Raw genomic sequence first — 20,344 nt, 5'->3', positions numbered from 1 at the left:
CAAATCAAACTCGCCATGTCTTGGTTCCACCCCATCTTCAGTTTCCCAGTCCCAAAGCTTATCTTGTAAAATATTCGTGTTATTAACCGGACTAGCATGTCATTAAAGCGGCATCGTACAGAATGGATGACGCGTATCGCATGAATAAACCTGCAGAGAAAAACAAACTCTGCGAATCTCCTAAAACTGAAACCACAGACAAAAATACAGAACGAGCACAAGGGAGAATATTCGCTCGATACGAGACTGAGATTTATAATCACGCTATCAGCGTGGACAAAGGGATGTACTCGCTTTCCTCCTCATACGACAACACAGCATCGCCCCCCGAAATCAGTCGAGTCAAGAAACGGCCAAGGGTGTCACCAACACCACACCAATTAACTTACAGAACTCACTGCCACAGGATGCTACAACGTCCGCAGCTTATGGCTTTTTTTAAAAAAGGGGACTGGGAAATTTCCTGGGGGAGGAGATGGTCAAACAAAGCTCATTTGCTATGCTAGGTCGATGGAACCTCCATTTTCCAAAGTACTCTACCATCTAGGTAAGGAGAAGTTTCCTGTTGTCATGCTCTGCTTATGAGATTCCCAGAGATAGCCAGTGCTGGAAATGAGATCTTAAACCAAGCTGGATTCTGAGTTTTTCTGATATTCTAAATATGCCAATTAAGGCAAAAGGGGTGAGGTGGGGGATTCAGCAAGGATTGCGCAGGGAGAATGCGTTTGAAGAAGGATCAGACCACAAAGGCGCCCGCCCTTCGTAGGTGCTCCTTACGACGAGGATCCCAAATGCTCCACTGTATCCTTGTCTCATGCCGCACTGCCATCCTTCTCCGTGCAGACTGGCATATCAAAGGCTCTTCTGCAGCCCGAACAAGCAACTCCACTGTGCCCTGCTGTGTGCATGCTGGCCGTGCGGCACCCATGGGGCACATAAAGCTGGCTGAGGCAGGTGCAGCTGCGGCAGACAGCCGTTTAAAAAGGCAGCCCCTACCAGGGAGGATGAGACCAAGGAAGAAGAAGGAAAGGAAAGGTCCCCTGCGCAAGCACCGGTCGTTTCTGACTCTGAGGTGACGCTGCTTTCGCAGCGTTTTCACGGCAGACTTTTGACGGGGTGGTTTGCCATTGCCTTCTCCAGTCATGTACGCTTCCCCCCCCCCCCAGCAAGCTGGGGACTCATTTGACCGACCTCAGAAGGGTGGAAGGCTGATTCAACCTCGAGCCGGCTACCTGAACCAGCTTCCGCTGGAATCGAACTCAGGTCGTGAGCAGAGGGCTCCGACTGCAGTACTGCGGCTTTACTGCTTTGTGCCACGGGGCTCTCTAAGGAAGACGAAACGCAGCTGCAAAAATGCCACCGTCATTGGCGGGGGTAGAGTTTGGCATGCAGAAGGTTCCAGGTCCAGTCTAGACGCCAGGGTTTGGAAATACTAATTGCATATGAACATCTGAAGCTGCCTTCTACTGAATCAGACCCCCCTTGGTCCATCAAGGTCAGTATTGTCTACTCAGACTGGCAGCGGCTCTCCAGGGTCTCAAGCTGAGGCTTCTCACGCTTATTTGCCTGGACCCTTTTTAGTTGGAGATGTCGGGGATTGAACCTGAGACCTTCTGCTTACCAAGCAGATGCTCTACCACTGAGCCACTGTCCCTCTCTAAGTCAGTCTTGTCTACTCAGACTGGCAGCGGCTCTCCAAGGTCTCAAGCTGAGGTTTTTCACGCCTACTTGCCTGGACCCTTTTTAGTTGGAGATGTTGGGGATTGAACCTGGGACCTTCTGCTTACCAAGCAGATGCTCTACCACTGAGCCACCATCCCTTCTCCTTTGCAGGGAAAGATCTCAGAGGGTCACAGGCAATAGAGGGGTAGGTGGACCAGCATACCACAAAAGCAAATTCACACACCAACTTACCCCAACCATACAGCTGGTCACCAGTGTTTTTCCCTCCCTGGTGTCTAATGGGGTAAAACATAATACTGGGCCCTCGTAGGGCAGATGGGTTGGGGTAAGCAAGCCGCAGGCAGAGGAGAATTTTGCATTCATGCACATCACCACCTCCTCCCAAGAACTTTTCTTTTGAGAGCCAGTTTGGTGTAGTGGTTAAGTGCGCGGACTGTTATCTGAGAGAACCGGGTTTGATTCCCCACTCCTCCACTTGCACCTGCTGGAATGGCCTTGGGTCAGCCAGAGCACTCTTATCTGGAAGAACCGGGTTTGATTCCCCACTCCTCCACTTGCAGCTGCTGGAATGGCCTTAGGTCAGCCATAGCTCTCTTATCTGGAAGAAACGGGTTTGATTCCCACCTCCTCCACTTGCAGCTGCTGGAATGGCCTTAGGTCAGCCATAGCTCTCTTATCTGGAAGAACCGGGTTTGATTCCCCCCTCCTCCACTTGCACCTGCTGGAATGGCCTTGGGTCAGCCAGAGCTCTCTTATCTGGGAGAACCGGGTTTGATTCCCCACTCCTCCACTTGCATCTACTGGAATGGCCTTGGGTCAGCCATAGCTCTCTTATCTGGGAGAACTGGGTTTGATTCCCCACTCCTCCACTTGCAGCTGCTGGAATGGCCTTGGGTCAGCCATAGCTCTCTTATCTGAGAGAACCGGGTTTGATTCCCCACTCCTCCACTTGCAGCTGCTGGAATGGCCTTGGGTCAGCCATAGCTCTCTTATCTGAGAGAACCGGGTTTGATTCCCCACTCCTCCACTTGCAGCTGCTGGAATGGCCTTGGGTCAGCCATAGCTCTCGCAAGAGTTGTCCTCGAAAGGGCGGCTTCTGTCAGAGCTCTATCAGCCCCACCCACCTCACAGGGTGTTTGTTGTGGGGGAGGAAGATAAAAGAGATTGTAAGCTGCTCTGAGACAGTGGCTGATTCCCCACTCACCTTGTGCTGCTCTCACATTCCTCTTCTCAGCGGGGTTTCCTTCCGATTTCACACTATCCGCTCCGGGGCTGCAGCTAGCGTCGGCTTTTTCGCGCCACAAACAGAAACCTCTAAAAACCAGTTTCTGTTTGTGGCGCGAAAAAGCCAACGCTAGCTGCAATCCCGGAGCAGATAGTGTGAAATTGGAAAGAAGCCCCGCTGAGATGAGGAATGTGAGAGTCGCGTAAGGCGAGTGGGAAATCGGTCTCTGATTCAAAGAGAAGGGCGGGATATAAATCTACGGTTCTTCTTCATCATTTTGAAAAATGGCACCAGGGCCGAGAGTTTGGAATCAGACCCAGGAAGCTCACCCCTTGCGGTTTGTTTATTTATTCAATTTTTCAGTCACCGCTCTCCCAAAGCGTCTTGGGGCAACTTACAACATTCAAGCCAATAAGGTAAAAACAACTTAAAAAAATTAATAAGAAATATTAACACTCAAATATTAAAATATGTGGCCATCACCACACCACTATTAAAAGAGCCCCTATACATGGGTACCCTTCAAAGGCCAACCTAAACAATCCAGCCCTGCAGAAACTAAACAAATCTGACAGGGCAAGTGTGTCATCCGAGAGTACATTCCACAGAGTAGGGGGCCACAACTGAGAAGGCCCTTCCCCCGGTGACAGCTAACCGAGCCACCCAATTCAATCAATCCGAGTCATCCAGTTCAACCAATCCGGTCCAGGCATCTGGCAAGGCAGTTCCGATAGAACGCAAACTTTTACAACCATAATCAGGTCCAGCAGCATCTCAGAGACAAACAAGATTTTTTTCGGGAGGAGGGGAATGATCTTTTAAGCGTTTCCCCCCTCCCCGCTTTGTCAGATACTTTTGGCACTAGAAAGGTCACATCCCCCAAAAATCTTGTCAGTTGCTAAGGTGGTATAGGACTCAAAGCTAGTTCTACCGTCGACCAAGATGGCTACCTTCAAATCCCATTACAAGTTACCTTCAGGCACAACAAAAACGTCGGAAGAACCCCGCCAGATCTGACCCGTGGCTTGACTCCAGCATTCTGTTCCCCTCAGTGGACGGCCAGCAAAGGCTGAGGCCTTCCCCTGATGCTGCCAACAAACACTGGAATTCAGAGATTACTACCCTTGAACATGGAGGTTCCCCCTGGTTCAATGTGGCCAGCACCCACTGCTGGACCCCACCTTATGATCGTCTGTTCGTCTTCTGCAGCCACCTGGGCTCACAGTCGTTGCCTGGCAGTGAACGCCACAATCTGATTATCGGTTGAGTAAAAGACGGTTTCCCAGCGATGCAGAGAGACCGGCTGCTACCATGAATTCACCTTCAGGGAGCCATGCTCTGCCTCACCCCACCAGCTGCAATACGCAAAAAATAATATTGGCCGTCTTTACACGCCTGAAATCAAGTATCCAAAGTCTTGTTATTAGGTACAGCCGGGGCTTTTATATTCTAGCAAGAACTCTTTTGCATATTAGGCTGCACTCCTCCTGATGTAGCCATTCCATCAAGAGCTTACAGGTCTCTTCTTACAGGAAGACAGTTTGGTGTAGTGGTGAAGTGCACGGACTCTTATCTGGGAGAACTGGGTTTGATTCCCCACTCCTGCACTCGCAGCTGCTGGAATGGCCTTGGGTCAGCCACAGCTCTCGCAGAGCTGTCCCTGAAAGGGCAGCTTCTGTCAGAGCTCTCTCAGCCCCACCCACCTCACAGGGTGTCTGTTGTGGGGGGAGAAGATATAGGAGATTGTGTAGTGGTTAAGTGTGCGGACGCTTATCTGGTAGAACCTGGTTTGATTCCCCACTCCTCCACTTGCAGCTGCTGGAAGGGCCTTGGGTCAGCCACAGCTCTCACAGAGCTGTCCTTGAAAGGGCAGCTTCTGTCAGAGCTCTCTCAGCACCACCTACCACACAGTGTCTGTTGTCGGGGAGGAAGGTAAAGGAGCTTGTAAGTCACTCTGAGATTCGGAGTGGAGGGTGGGATATAAATCCAACACCTTAATCTTCATCTTCTTCTTCACCAGTTTTGTGTATTTCTTAAGTTTGCAGTCTCTTATCTGGGAGAACCGGGTTTGATTCCCCACTCCTCCATTTGCAGCTGCTGGAATGTCCTTGGGTCAGCCAGAGCTCTCTTATCTGGGAGAACCGGGTTGGATTCCCCACTCCTCCACTTGCAGCTGCTGCAATGGCCTTGGGTCAGCCATGGCTCTCTTCTCTCGGAGAACCGGGTTGGATTCCCCACTCCTCCACTTGCAGCTGCTGGAATGGCCTTGGGTCAGCCAGAGCTCTCTTATCTGGGAGAACCGGGTTTGATTCCCCACTCCTCCACTTGCAGCTGCTGGAATGGCCTTGGGTCAGCCATAGCTCTCTTATCTGGGAGAACTGGGTTTGATTCCCCACTCCTCCACTTGCAGCTGCTGGAAGGGCCTTGGGTCAGCCACAGCTCTCACAGAGCTGTCCTTGAAAGGGCAGCTTCTGTCAGAGCTCTCTCAGCCCCACCCACCTCACACAGTGTCTGTTGTGGGGGAGGAAGGTAAAGGAGATTGTAAGCCACTCTGAAATTCAGAGAGAAAGGTGGAGTACAAATCTAGTCTTCTTCTTCTTCCTGCTACAAAACCAGCCCTGGGTACAGCCCTGACATGGATGGCCCAGGCTACCTGGATCTGATCAGACCTCAGAAGCTAAGCAAGGTCAGCCCTTGTCAGTACCTGGATGGGAGACTACCAAGGAAGTCCTGGGTCATGACGCAGAGGCAGGCAACGGCAAAACCACCTCTGAATATCTCTTGCCTTGAAAATCATACAGGGTCCCCATAAGTCGACAGACTTCACAGCACTTTCCGCAGCCACTAGGCCAAGTTCTAGGGTTGCCAGCTCCCAGCGGGGGGAATTTTCACACGTGATGACATCACTTCACCAATGGGGCACGTTGCGCCAGGACGCTCTAGCAATTTGCGTAAAAACTCTATGGTGCCATAGAGTTTTTACCCAAATAACTACAGCATCCTTCACGTGATGTGCCCGCCATAATAATGTCACTTAAGACCACAAGAGAAGCCATGTTGGATCAGGCCAATGGCCCATCCAGTCCAACACTCTGTGTCACTTAAGAACATAAGAGAAGCCATGTTGGATCAGGCCAATGGCCCATCCAGTCCAACACTCTGTGTCACATAAGAACATAAGAGAAGCCATGTTGGATCAGGCCAGTGGCCCATCCAGTCCAATACTCTGTGTCACATAAGAACAAAGAGAAGCCATGTTGGATCAGGCCAGTGGCCCATCCAGTCCAACACTCTGTGTCACAGAAGAACATAAGAGGAGCCCTGTTGGATCAGGCCAATGGCCCATCCAGTCCAACACTCTGTGTCACTTAAGAACATAAGAGAAGCCATGTTGGATCAGGCCAATGGCCCATCCAGTCCAACACTCTGTGTCACATAAGAACATAAGAGAAGCCATGTTGGATCAGGCCAGTGGCCCATCCAGTCCAATACTCTGTGTCACATAAGAACAAAGAGAAGCCATGTTGGATCAGGCCAGTGGCCCATCCAGTCCAACACTCTGTGTCACAGAAGAACATAAGAGGAGCCCTGTTGGATCAGGCCAGTGGCCCATCCAGTCCAACACTCTGTGTCACATAAGAACATAAGAGAAGCCATGTTGGATCAGGCCAGTGGCTCATCCAGTCCAACACTCTGTGTCACAGAAGAACATAAGAGAAGCCCTGTTGGATCAGGCCAGTGGCCCATCCAGTCCAACACTCTGTGTCACAGAAGGGGAGCTGCAACCTACGACTGTACAGCCAAATCTGGTTCTCGAAAAAAAAGAACAAGAAATTTATAAGATAAGGGGTCATGCAGGAGTAGATGATGCTAGGACATCCACTCTGTGAAGGGAAGGGAACAGCAGAGAAGAAGATATTGGATTTATATCCCGCCCTCAACTCCGAATCTCAGTCTTAGAGCGGCTCACAATCTCCTTCACCTCCCTCCCCCACAACAGACACCCTGTGAGGTGGGTGGGGCTGAGAGGAGTCTCGCAGCAGCTGCCCTTTCAAGGACAACCTCTGCCAGAGCTATGGCTGACCCAAGGCCATTCCAGCAGCTGCAAGTGGAGGAGTGGGGAATCAAACCCGGTTCTCCCAGATAAGAGAGCTCTGGCTGACCCAAGGCCATTCCAGCAGCTGCAAGTGGAGGAGTGGGGAATCAAACCCGGTTCTCCCAGATAAGAGTCCGCACACTTCACCATTACACCAAACATTACACAAAGATGGCTATGGGTCTAGATGGGATTCTTAAAAATGCTGTTCAGAAAGGGAAGCGGGTTATATGGTTGCCAGGAATCCCGAGTGCGAACTATGCACAGATATTTATATATATGCCAGCATGCTAAAGCAATCATAGAGGGTGTGGTTGTGTATATGTATGATTTAGTGTGAGATTTCACAGGCACTGCTTTCCTAACAAAGGACTCACAACAACGAGCATTTGAGCTGCGGAAACTATTATGGGGTCATCAATCGAATCACCAATTTTATTTTTATTTTTGATTTGATTTTTAGCCTGCCCTTCCTGTAGAACAGGCTCAGGGCGGGTTACATCATAAAAACAATCAGCAATAAAAACAATAAGACCAATTTAAATATATAACATCTAAAACTAAAAAAAAAGGTAGTGCAAGCACCAGTCGTTTCCGACTCTGGGGTGACGTTGTTTTCATGGCAGACTTTTTTACGGGGTGGTTTGCCATTGCCTTCCCAGTCATCTACGCTTCCCCCCTCCCCAGCAAGCTGGGGACTTATTTTACTGACCTCAGAAGGATGGAAGGCTGAGTCAACCTCGAGCTGGCTACCTGAAAACCAGCTTCCGCCAGGATTGAACTCAGATCGTGAGCAGAGCTTAGGACTGCAGTACTGCAGCTTTAACACTCTGTGCCACGGGGCTCTATTATACAGAGGAAAGGAAAGGTCCCCTGTGCAAGCACCAGTCGTTTCTGACTCTGGGGTGACGTTGCTTTCACAACGTTTTCACGGCAGACTTTTTACGGGGTAGTTTGCCATTGCTTTCCCCAGTCATCTACGCTTTCCCCTCAGCAAGCTGGGGACTTATTTTACTGACCTCAGAAGGATGAAGGCTGAGTCAACCTCGAGCTGGCTACCAGAAAACCAGCTTCCGCCAGGATTGAACTCAGATTGTGAGCAGAGTTTAGGACTGCAGTACTGCAGCTTTAACACTCTGTGCCACAGGGCTCTATTATACAGAGGAAAGGAAAGGTCCCCTGTGCAAGCACCAGTCGTTTCTGACTCTGGGGTGACGCTGCTTTCACAACGTTTTCACGGCAGACTTTTTAACGGGGTGGTTTGCCATTGCCTTCCCCAGTCATCTACACTCCCCCCCCCCCCCAGCAAGCTGGGGACTCATTTGACCGACTTCGAAAGGATGGAAGGCTGAGTCAACCTCGAGCCGGCTACCTGAAAACCAGCTTCCGCCGGGATCGAACTTGGGATCCTAAGACTGCAGTACTGCAGCTTTACCACTCTGTGCCATGGGCAGAATGACAATACTACAGAACGACAATAGACTAAAATGGCAGGTTCTGCCTCACAGACATGGCCTATTGTCCAGATCCAACAGGTTTTGTAGCTCTGGGATGGAATGAAGCGGGGGGCTGGTATCAAGCGACGCCCACTGCCTCAGCTGAAAGCCTGGCGAAAGAGCTGCTTTACAGGCCCTGCGGTATTGGAGCAGATCCTGCAGGGCCCGGATCTCCAGGGGGAGCTCATTCCACCGGGCAGGGGCCAAGGCTGAAAAGGCCCTGGCATCGTTGAGGCCAGATGGACGTCTCTGGGGCCAGGTATCACCAAAAGTTGTTGGGTCGCTGATCGTAAGGACCTACAGGGCTCTCGTACAGGAAGAGGCGGTCCCAAAGGTATGTTGGCCCATGGCTGTCTAGAGCTTTAAAGGTAAGTACCAACACCTTGAACCGGATACAGTACTCAATGGGTAGCCGGCGCAGCACAGGATGGATACAGGCGACAAAGTCAACATCCGTGCAGCAGCATTCTGCACCAGCTGAAGTTTCCGGAGGAGGGTCGAGGGCAGCACAGGATAGATACAGGCGACAAAGTCAACATCCGTGCAGCAGCATTCTGCACCAGTTGAAGTTTCCGGAGGAGGGTCGAGGGCAGCCCTCAGAACCAATTAAAATGTGTAATGTTCCTTACGCTAACTGGCTTTCTTATAGATCCGGGTGGGGAGCTGTGTTGGTCTGAAGGGACAGAAGGAAGTTAAGAGTCCAATGGCATCTTTAAGATGAACAAGGTTTTAGTCAAGGTTCGAGCTTTTGTGTACTTGTTCTTAAAGGTGCCACTGGAGTCTACGGCTTTCTTATCCAAGCTCTTCTTTGATGGCTCTCTTTGAATTACAAATTATTATGAAACGTGGAACAAACACCAAAACCCAGGACTGAACAGGGATATTGGGTTTTTTAAAAATCTCATTACATATGCTAAACCCACTTTCACCAAGCGTGGCGATATATCCACAGTATTCCAATGTATTTCTCTTTTAGGATAGCGTATCAGAAGAATGTTTTCGCATTGACATACTCCAACAAGGGATATAGGATGTTTATCTCATTACATGTACTAAACCCACCTTCCACTATATTTTAATGTATTTTTTCTAACGGCAAACTGGAATGATGTATATATTTATGTGACATGTTAAAAGGCAAATAAGTTGGACAGGAAAAACTTCTGGGAAAGAAATGCCCTCATTTTGACCCAGGCCTATTAGCAATAGAATAATTAACAGACATTCTCACATCATGACATGTTACTCTTTTATTGGTTTCGCACGCGAATGCAACCCAGATCGAAGGTTTTCTGAAATTGTTAATTTTACTATTCTGCTATTGAATTTTAACTTTGTACCACTTTGCATCCTCAACCCCACCAGCTGTATGTAGCTCTGCTTACTGTACCCCATTCCTTGTCTGAAGAAGTGTGCATGAAGAAGAAGAAGATATTGGATTTATATCCCGCCCTCCACTCCGAAAAGTCTCAGAGCAGCTCACAATCTCCTTTCCCTTCCCCCCACCACAACAGACACCCTGTGAGGTAGATGAAGATATTGGATTTATATCCCGCCCTGCACTCCGAAGAGTCTCAGAATGGCTCACAATCTCCTTTCCCTTCCTCCCCCACAACAGACACCCTGTGAGGTAGATGAAAATATTGGATTTATATCCTGCCCTCCACTCCGAAGAGTCTCAGAGCGGCTCACCATCTCCTTTACCTTCCTCCCCCACAACAGACACCCTGTGAGGTGGGTGGGGCTGGAGAGGGCTCTCCTGGCAGCTGCCCTTTCAGGGACAGAGTCTCAGAGCAGCTCACAATCTCCTTTCCCTTCCTCCCCCACAACAGACACCCTGTGAGGTGGGTGGGGCTGAGAGGGCTCTCACAGCAGCTGCCCTTTCAAGGACAGAGTCTCAGAGCGGCTCACAATCTCCTTTCTCTTCCTCCCCCACAACAGACACCCTGTGAGGTGGGTGGGGCTGGAGAGGGCTCTCACAGCAGCTGCCCTTTCAAGGACAGAGTCTCAGAGCGGCCTACAATCTCCTTTCCCTTCCTCCCCCACAACAGACACCCTGTGAGGTAGATGAAGACATTGGATTTATATCCCGCCCGCCACTCCGAAGAGTCTCAGAGCGGCTCACAATCTCCTTTCCCTTCCTCCCCCACAACAGACACCCTGTGAGGTGGGTGGGGCTGGAGAGGGCTCTCACAGCAGCTGCCCTTACAAGGACAACCTCTGCCAGAGCTATGGCTGACCCAAGGCCATGCCAGCAGGTGCAAGTGGAGGAGTGGGGAATCAAACCCGGTTCTCCCGGATAAGAGTCCGCACACTTAACCACTACACCAAACTGGCTCTAAAAATAAAAGTGTGCTTGTCTTAAAGGTGCTCCTTGACTCCTGCTTTGTTCTACTGCTTCAGACCAACACGGCTGGGATCTCTCTCTCTCTGACATCGTTTGGATCTTTCATTATAAAAGTTTTGCTGTCCCCTGCTCTGAGACGCTGATCTTCCATAGCTTGGCAAAGGGTCAAAGCGGGTGCCGGATGTGACTTCCTTATTTTGGAACCTTGAAACAATAAGTGGTGGGGCTCGCAGAGCACCGTCTCCTGATTGGGATGCCCTTCCCTCCACCTCTGGCTTGGTGGCAGGGTTCAGCACGGGGTAAAGGAAGTGGTTACTAAGCAACGGATAATTAACTTAAGGGATTCCTTGCCACAGGGTGCAAACAGAAGACTTTGGATGGATTTTCGAACAGAATCGCCTCAATTTCCAGAGGAGAAAGACCTAAGAATGGATCCTCCATGTTCCGACACAGTCTATCTCAGAATACTGGGGTTTGGAGACCTGCAACATTTCACCTTCCAACCCAACTGGTAAGCACTTCTATTGGAAAACAAGCAGAACAGGATTAACCCTGTAAAACAATTCAGGTGCAAACTGCATTTACCCCCATTACAGATTTTCCATATTCTGAGTTTAATGCTGTAACTGATATTATTATTTTAGCTATTTTTGATTGTTTGTTTTATTATTGTATAGTCGATGTTCTCCGCTCTGAGCCTCCATGGGAGAATGGGTGGAATATATATATATAAACTAATAATATTCTAGAGCAGGAGTGTCAAACATGCGGCCTGGGGCCGAATCAGGCCCCTTGGGGGCTCCTATCAGGCCCCCTAGCAACTGGCTGTCATCTGCTTCCTTCCCTCTCTCTTGCTTCTTTCTGCATCACAGCTTGCTTTGCAAGGCTTGTTCAATCGCTGCACAGCAAAACCTCTATTTTCTCCATCGGCTGAGGCTCCTCCCTTGGGGAGCAAGGATGGGGAGGGACAGCTTGCTTGGCCAGGCTCTCTCAATCACACAGCAGAACTACTGAACCAAGCCGCTCTTCCTTCTAATGGTTGAGGCTTCTCCCCCCTCTCCTGGCCAGAGCTTCCTTTGTTCAGTTCCCTGAATCCCATGGAGAGATACAAAGAAAGCACCTTTAAGACTGAGTGCTAACGTTTTATTTTAAGCTTTTTTTAAAGCATGCTTTATTTTAAGCTTTAAAAACAATATTTAATTGTGTTTGTCTGTGCCCTATATAAAGTTTATATCTCCGCTACCTGATCTTAAATAGGTACACACACGGCCCGGCCCAACATGGCTCAGCCCAACAAATTCTCACTTATGTCAGATCCGGCCCTCATAACAAATGAGTTCAACACCTCTGTTTTAGATTTCCCTTAGGAAAAAGTGGTTCTATATGGTACGCAACGACACCCATGTGTTGATTGTGACCTGGGATGGCTATACCCACACGTGCATGGGTTACACACACACACAGTGGCAATCCACTCTCGAACATCTCAGTCTTTTGTAAATGCGCGATAGATTGCATGTAAGTACATGATCGATAAGCACATGCGCAGCTCTCTTGTGTGAATTTCACCCCATTTTCGTGCAGAAAACGACTGCCAAAAGAACCCCAAATCACACGTGTGCTCTTTGCGTGCCACCTGTGTGTATTTTCACTCTATTTTATTTCTTTCATGCCACTTTTACGACCATTAACGCTTCAGGTGTCATTAAATCAAAAGAGTTTTTGACTAAACATTAAGAACTTCCTGACAGTTAGAACGGTTCCTCAGTGGAACAGACTTCCTCCTTGGGAGGTGGTGGGCTCTCCTTCCTTGGAGGTTTTTAAACAGAGGCTAGATGGCCATTGGACAGCAATGACGATCCTGTGAATTTAGGGGGAGGGATTTGTGAGTTTAGAGTGGTACCTCAGGAGGTGGTGGGCTCTCTTTCCTTGGAGGTTTTTCAACAGAGGCTAGATGGCCATCTGACAGCAATGAAGATCTTGTGAATTTACGGGGAGGGGTTTGTGAGTTTAGAGCGGTTCCTCAGTGGAACAGGCTTCCTCCTTGGGAGGTGGGGGGCTCTCCTTCCTTGGAGGTTTTTAAACAGAGGCTAGATGGCCATTGGACAGCAATGACGATCCTGTGAATTTAGGGGGAGGGATTTGTGAGTTTAGAGCGGTTCCTCAGTGGAACAGGCTTCCTCGGGAGGTGGTGGGCTCTCCTTCCTTGGAGGTTTTTCAACAGAGGCTGAATGGCCATCTGGCAGCAATGAAGATCCTGTGAATTTAGGGGGAGGGGGTTGTGAGTTTAGAGCGGTTCCTCAGTGGAACAGGCTTCCTTGGGAGGTGGTGGGCTCTCCTTCCTTGGAGGTTTTTCAACAGAGGCTAGATGGCCATCTGACAGCAATGAAGATCCTGTGAATTTAGGGGGAGGGATTTGTGAGTTTAGGGCGGTTCCTCAGTGGAACAGGCTTCCTCGGGAGGTGGTGGGTTATCCTTCCTTGGAGGTTTTGAAACAGAGGCTAGATGGCCATTTGACAGCAATGAAGATCCTGTGAATTTAGGGGGAGGGGTTTGTGAGTTTAGAGCGGTTCCTCAGTGGAACAGGCTTCCTCCTTGGGAGGTGGGGGGCTCTCCTTCCTTGGAGGTTGTTCAACAGCTAGCGCAGGGGTGGCCAAACTGGCTTGGGAGCCCCATGTGGCTCTTTCACACATCAGCTGGCTTGGGGAAGGCATTTCTCTCTTTAAATCACTTCTCCAAAACAAGCCAGCCAGCAGCTTGGAAAAGGCATTTAAAGTTGCTTTTTTTCCACCTCCCCTCCCTCATCTGTCTTCCTGCCTTCCTTGCAGCTCTCAGACATCTGAAGTTCATGTCTTGCAGCTCTCAAACATCTAACATTTATTCTATGTGGTTCTTACGTTAACCAAGTTTGGTAACCCCGGTTTGGCCACCTCTATGCAGTTCTTACATTAAGCAAGTTTGAAGAAGAAGAACTGCAGATTTATAACCCGCCCTTCTCTCTGAATCAAAGACTCAGAGCGGCTTACAATCTCCTTAGATCTTCTCCCCCCACAACAGACACCCTGTGAGATGGGGGCAGATTTATACCCCGCCCTTCTCCCTGAATCAGAGACTCAGAGCGGCTCACAATCGCCTATGTCTTCTCCCCCCCACAACAGACACCCTGTGAGGTGGGGGCAGATTTATACCTCGCCCTTCTCCCTGAATCAGAGACTCAGAGTGGCTCACAATCTCCTTTACCTTCCTCCCCCACAACAGACACCCTGGGAGGTGGGTGGGACTGAGAGGGCTCTCACAACAGCTGCCCTTTCAAGGACAGCTCTGTCAGAGCTCTGGCTGACCCAAGGCCATTGCAGCAGGTGCAAGTGGAGGAGTGGGGAATCGAACCCGGTTTGGCCACCCATCTGACAGCAATGCTGATTCTGTGAAGTCAAGCAGATCGTGGGAAGAAGGAAAGAGTACATCTGTGCATAGTTCTCACGGCCCTTTCTTACATACCCAGGGAAATTCTGTTTGCCACTTCGGGGTCAGGCAGAAATTTTTCTCTGGGCCAGTTTGGATCCTGGATTTGTGTTGTTTTTTGCCATCTTCTGGGTGTGAAGCAGGGGTCACTGGGTGTGTGTGTGGGGGGGGGGGAGGGATTTGTGATTTTTCTGTATTGTGCAGGGGGTTGGGCTAGATGACCTTCCAGGTACCTTCCAGTTATGATTCTGTATGCAACTAATGCAAATCTTAGGGTCACTATTGGGGGTGGGGGATTCGGAGTGAAGCAGCATTCCCTCTAGGCTGAGTTAGTGTGAGCTAGCTCAGTTTTTTAGCCTCCGGCTCACACATTCTTGTCTTAGCTCAGGAAAAACGGCCCCAGAGCAAACTAATTTAAGCAGTAGTCAAACAGCTCGCTCACAACTTTCAATGGCAGTAGCTCACCAAGTAGAATTTTTGCTCACAAGACTCCACAGCTTAAAGCAGTGGTCCCCAACCTTTCAGCACCAGGGACCGGTTTTGTGGAAGACAATTTTTCCACAGACTGGGGTGGTGACGGTTTCGGGATGATACAATTGTGCACTTTATTTCTAAAGTGTTTGGCGTAGTGGTTAAGTGTGCGAACTCTTATCTGGGAGAACCGGGTTTGATTCCCCACTCCTCCACGTGCAGCTGCCGGAACGGCCTTGGGTCAGCCATAGCTCTCACAGAGCTGTCCTTGAAAGGGCAGCTTCTGGGAGAGCTCTCTCAGTCCCACCTACCTCACAGAGTGTCTGTTGTGGGTCGGAGGAGGGGGAGAGGAAAATAAAGGACATTGTGAGCCGCTCTGAGATTCGGAGTGGAGAGCAGGATATAAATCCAGTGTTGTCGTCTTTTTCTTCTTACTACATTGTATAATGAAATAATTATACAACTCACGGCCTGGTTGCTATCAGGCCACGGACCAGGACCGGTCCACGGCCCAGGGGTCATGGACCCCTTAGAGGAAGCAAATAGAAACTCCAAGATGGAAGCAAAGACCTGTGGATTGGGATCCCACAACCCAGGAGAGAAATCGAACTGGGCTTTTCTCAAGTCAAGACAGCGACCCTGCAAAATTCAGTAGCATCCCAACTCAGAACCGAAGGAACGTCTGTCTTTCTTCTCAGTGTAACAAAGCGCAAAGGTGAACTTTGTGAAGTAGAATATAATTGGGGTTTGTAGAATCTTTTGGGCACAACTGCCGTGTTCTACTGGAGAAAGTTTTCCTTCCAGACCTTTCGTTCTCAGCTGCGGAGAACATCCTCAGTGGCGTTGCAACCGGAGCAGGCGCTCTGACCTTCTTGGCTGCTGTGCATTGAGTGAGGCCAGGGCTGCTGGAGAGCTGCTCCGCAGCCGAGAACAAAACGTCTGGAAGAAAAACTTTCTCCAGTAGAACACGGCACTTGAGCCCGAAAGATTCTACAAACCCCAATGATGTTACCAGCCGTGAAAACCTGAAATCTTAGAATATAATTGTCCCGAATCTCACCGTTAACTGGCCAAGTGACCCTGGAAGACAAACCAGCATTCTGGTCTGTTTCCGAAGCGTCAAGTTAAGGATCCCGGCCTCCCATACAGGGCTGTTGTGGGAAACAACCCAAGACACTGAATTACTCTAACAGGGGTGGCGAATGGTAGCTCTCCAGGTGTTTTTTTGCCTACAGCTCCCATCAGCCCCCGCTGATTGGCCATGCTGGCTGGGGCTGATGGGAGTTGTAGGCAAAAAACCCCTAGAACTACCCTTGGCCACCCCTGCCCTAGAAAGCCAGCTTCTCACTCCATACCCCGCCCGTTTTTATTATTTAATCCACATATATCCCTCCCTTTCTCCCTGACCCGGGGCCCAAAAACGGGTGACAACCTTCCCCTCTCCTCTGTTTTACCTTCAGGACAAAGGGAAAAGCACCGGCCAACCTGGCAGGGTTGTTGTGAGAAATAACCCAGACTTAAGGGGCGGTCTCCAAAGGCCCCCGCTTTGCCCTCCTCTGCTCCTGGCCGACCCGCAAGGCTACTGTGGCAGGCGACGTGGCTCAGGCCTATCGGAGCCCGACGTCTCCGCCCCGGTTCCCAACACCTCCCGGGGCAGCCTGGTCCTCCCCTCCCGGGCCCTTCTTCGCTTCTTTCCCCGTCCTCTCCGGGGGGCCCTGCGGGGACAATCCCGGCCAGCTCCCCGCCTCCTCTTCCCTCCCTCCGAGGAGACCAGCAAGAAACCCCGGGGACCTCCCGCCCGACGCGGGGAGTCGCGTTCCGAAGCGCACCGACAACGCAGCCTTCTCGGGCAGCCCCAGCGCAAAACCCCGGCTTCCCTTCCTCGCGAGGAAGCCCGTCTCCAGCCACGCCAAGAAGCCCTTCCCGGCCGCAGCCCCGACTCTCTTTTTACGCGCGAGGAAGCCCGTCTCCAGCCTCGGTGCAAAGCCCGGCCTTCTTTTTTACTCGCGAGGAAGCCCGTGTCGACCCATTTTTTTAAAAAAAAGCAAAACCAAAACCCCGCCCTCTCCGCTACTCCCCGACTCGCGAGGCAGCCCGTTGGAAAGCCAGCCGCGCGGAGGCGGGAGAGGTCTACTCGCGAGGAAGGAAGCCGCCCCCGCCAGACTACCGCGAGATTTCCGGCTTGAGCGCAGGAAGGCGCCCGTCCTTTCCCCCCGGGAGTCCTGCCTGCCAGCTCCGGCTTAAGTGCCATCCGCGCCGGGGACTCCCTCCCCCCCCCTTGCGCCGCCGAGGCCGGAGAGGGGGAAGGGAGGAGAAGGACAGACGGCCCGGAATGCGCCCGCCCCCGCGGCCCGCCCTACTCGCGAGGAGACCCCTCCCTCGGCGCTCCCTCCTGGCGCGAAGCAAGGCGGGCGCGTCTCCCCGCGAGTAAAGGGCAGCCCGCAGGAGCCCTCCCGGCGAAGCCTCCTCGGCGGCGGCGTCCCTTACCTCGCCCGGGCGCCTTCAGCGAGGGCCCCGATCCGCCCGCCGCCCTTGGCCGGAGCGCTCCGTCGGGTGGCCATCCATCAGCGCCGGCTCGCCTCCGCCTTCCTTGCCTGGCTCCCCCTCGCCTCGCCGCCAAAGCGCACCGAAGAGCGCACGGGAAGCTGGAGCCCAGCTAGAGGCCGCTGCGCCGCCGAGCGGGGCCCTGATCCCCCGGAGCTCCGCCTGCAGCCATCGCGGGCGCCCGGGAGCGCACAAGCCGCACCGCACCGCACCGGGGAAGCCAGCGAGAAAGGAACCGGGCGGAGGCGCGGGGGGTGCGGAGAGGGAAAAGTTCCGAGGCGGCTGTCGGAAGCGCAAGCTCGGGTTTCCCCCCGGGGGGGGGCTGCGGGGGGGGGTGGGAACAGGGCCGGGTGCCCTGCCAAAGGGCCACAGTGCCCCCTGCTGGATCTTGGGGCACCCCGTGGCAGGGAAGGGGGCAGGGAGGAGGCAGCTCCCGGGCGCTGGGGTGGGTTGCCATCTCCAGCTTGGGCAAGCCCCGGAGCGCAACGTCTGGGAAGGGTAGAAGGAGTGGCGACGCCTGCCTCCAGGTGGCGCGAGGGGATCGCTGCAGGATTGCAGCTCATCTCCAGACGCCAGTAGGGGTGGCTGGTTTCCCCCTGGCCTCCAGCCGGCGATGTGTGTGTGTGTGTGTGAGAGGGGAGGGGGGGCGGGTTGGGGTTGCCAGATCCAGGGTGGGAAACAGCTGGAGATTTGGGGCCCAATGTTCCCTGGAAGCTGTGGAGTCTTGTGAGCAAAAATTCTACTTTGTGAGCTGCTGCCATTCAAGTGGTGAGCTCCTGCATCAATTGGTTTGCTCAGGGGAGTTGAACGGATTTGTTAGGATCGGATCAGATATAAATGAGGCCTTGTTAGGCCGGGCTATGTCAAGCCAGGCCATGTGTATACCTATTTAAGAGAGCAGAGATATAAACTTTTAGAAAGGACACAGAAAAACACAATTATTATTATTATTATTTTTTAAAACATGCTTAAAACATTAGCACTTGTTGGTCTTAAAGGTCCTTTTTTTTGCGTTTCTCCCATAGGATCCAGGGAACTGGGCAAAGGAAGCTCTGGCTCTTTCCTTCCTTCCCCAGAAGGGGGAGGAGCCTCAGCCAATAGAAGGAAGAGAGACTAGGCTCAGTAGCTCTGCTGTGCGATTGAGCAAGCCTGGCAAAGGAAGCTGTGAGGCAGAAGGAAGCGAGAGGGAGGGAGAAGGAAGCCAATGACAGCCAGTGGCTCGAGGGCCTGATTGGGCCACATGTTTCACACCCCTGCTCTTGAACCATTTTTCCTGAGCGAAGACAAAAATGTGTGAGCCAGAGACTAAAAGCATTGTGAGCTAGCTCACACTAACTCAGCCTAGAGGGAGCGCTAGTGGAGCCTAGAGGGACAGGGGCTTCAGTGGGGGCCCAATGCCACAGAGTCCACCCTCCAAAGCATCCATTTCCTCCAGGGGAACTGATCTCTGTAGTCTGGAGATGAGCTGCAATTCTGGAGGGGGGGGGGGTCTCCAGATCTCACCTGGAGGCTGGCATCTCAAGACAACAGAGATCAGTTTCCCTGGAGAACAAAGCAGGAGTCAAGACTCACCTTGGGTGCTTTAGAGCAGGGATCCCCAACCACCGGTCCGTGGACCGGTCCCAGTCTGTGGCCTGCTAGCAACTGTGCTGTCATCCACCTGGGTCCTGGGCTGGCAGAAGAAGCGGCACTGCTGTGACCTTAGCCTACCTCTCATTTATTGGCCCCCGCTGATCAGCTGATCAGTGGCGGGGTCCTTAAACGGGAGGGGGAGGCAGATTGGCCTTCTGCTGCCAGGCCACCGAGCGGAGAGGCAGCAGAAACAGCCCCAGTCTCCCTCCTCGCATTTAAAGACCCCCCCCCCCATGGGAGGCAGGGATGGGGTGGCAAAAACCCCAATGCCATACCCCCCCCCCCCACCGGTCCATGTTAGCATGGGCTTGGGTCAGCCATAGCTCTGGCAGAGGTTGTCCTTGAAAGGGCAGCTGCTGTGAGAGCCCTCTCAGCCCCACCCACCTCTCAGGGTGACTGTTGTGGGGGAGGAAGGGAAAGGAGATTGTGAGCCGCTCTGAGACTCTTCGGAGTGGAGGGCGGGATATAAATCCAATATCTTCTACCTCACAGGGTGTCTGTTGTGGGGGAGGAAAGGAAAGGAGATTGTGAGCCACTCTGAGATTCTTTGGAGTGGAGGGCGGGATATAAATCCAATATCTTCATCTATCTCACAGGGTGTCTGTTGTGGGGGAGGAAAGGAGAGGAGATTGTGAGCCACTCTGAGATTCTTTGGAGTGGAGGGCGGGATATAAATCCAATATCTTCATCTATCTCACAGGGTGTCTGTTGTGGGGGAGGAAAGGAAAGGAGATTGTGAGCCACTCTGAGATTCTTTGGAGTGGAGGGTGGGATATAAATCCAATATCTTCATCTATCTCACAGGGTGTCTGTTGTGGGGGAGGAAGGGAAAGGAGATTGTGAGCCACTCTGTGACTCTTTGGAGTGGAGGGCAGGATATAAATCCAATAACTTCTTCTTCTATCTTCTAAAGCTTTTTAAAAAAAATTAAAAAACCTTTAATCATGTTTGTCTGTGTCCTTTATAACATTTATGTCTTCAGTACCGGGCATTACATTTGATGACGCACATGGCCCAGCTCGACAAGGTCTCATTTATGTCAGATCTGGCCCTCATAACAAATGAATTTGATACCCCCTTGTTGTTGTTGTTCAGTCACACAGTTGAGTCTGACTCTGCGACTCCATAGACAAAGTCACGCCAGGCCCTCTTGTCTTCCACCATCCTCCGGAGTCTGCTCAAATTCGTGTTTGTAACATCAGTAACGCTGTTCAGCCATCTCCTCTTTTGCCGTCCCCTTTTTCTTTTGCCTTCTGTCTTTCCCAGCATCAGGGTCTTCTCCAGGGAGGGCTCCCTTCTCATTTGGGGGCCAAAATATTTGAGCTTCAGCTTCAGCATCTGACCTTCCAGGAAACAGTCTGGGTTGATTTCCCTTAGGACTGACTGAT

General features: G+C 51.6%; 1 protein-coding gene across 1 annotated transcript in view; it reads right to left on the bottom strand.

Moving 5' to 3' along the window:
* RAI1 (retinoic acid induced 1) overlaps nucleotides 1-17,361 on the bottom strand; it is a 310,158-nt gene extending 292,797 nt beyond the window's left edge. The window contains exon 1 of the mRNA XM_060261048.1: nucleotides 17,268-17,361. The gene's annotated coding sequence lies outside the window, so the exon portion shown is untranslated. The remainder of the gene's footprint in view (nucleotides 1-17,267) is intronic.
* Nucleotides 17,362-20,344: the final 2,983 nt, after the last annotated feature.

Source organism: Heteronotia binoei, chromosome 20 (genome assembly GCF_032191835.1).
Source record: "Heteronotia binoei isolate CCM8104 ecotype False Entrance Well chromosome 20, APGP_CSIRO_Hbin_v1, whole genome shotgun sequence".
NCBI lineage: Eukaryota > Metazoa > Chordata > Lepidosauria > Squamata > Gekkonidae > Heteronotia > Heteronotia binoei.
Note: the sequence above shows the minus strand (reverse complement) of the source record. Positions and strands in the feature narration are given on the sequence as shown.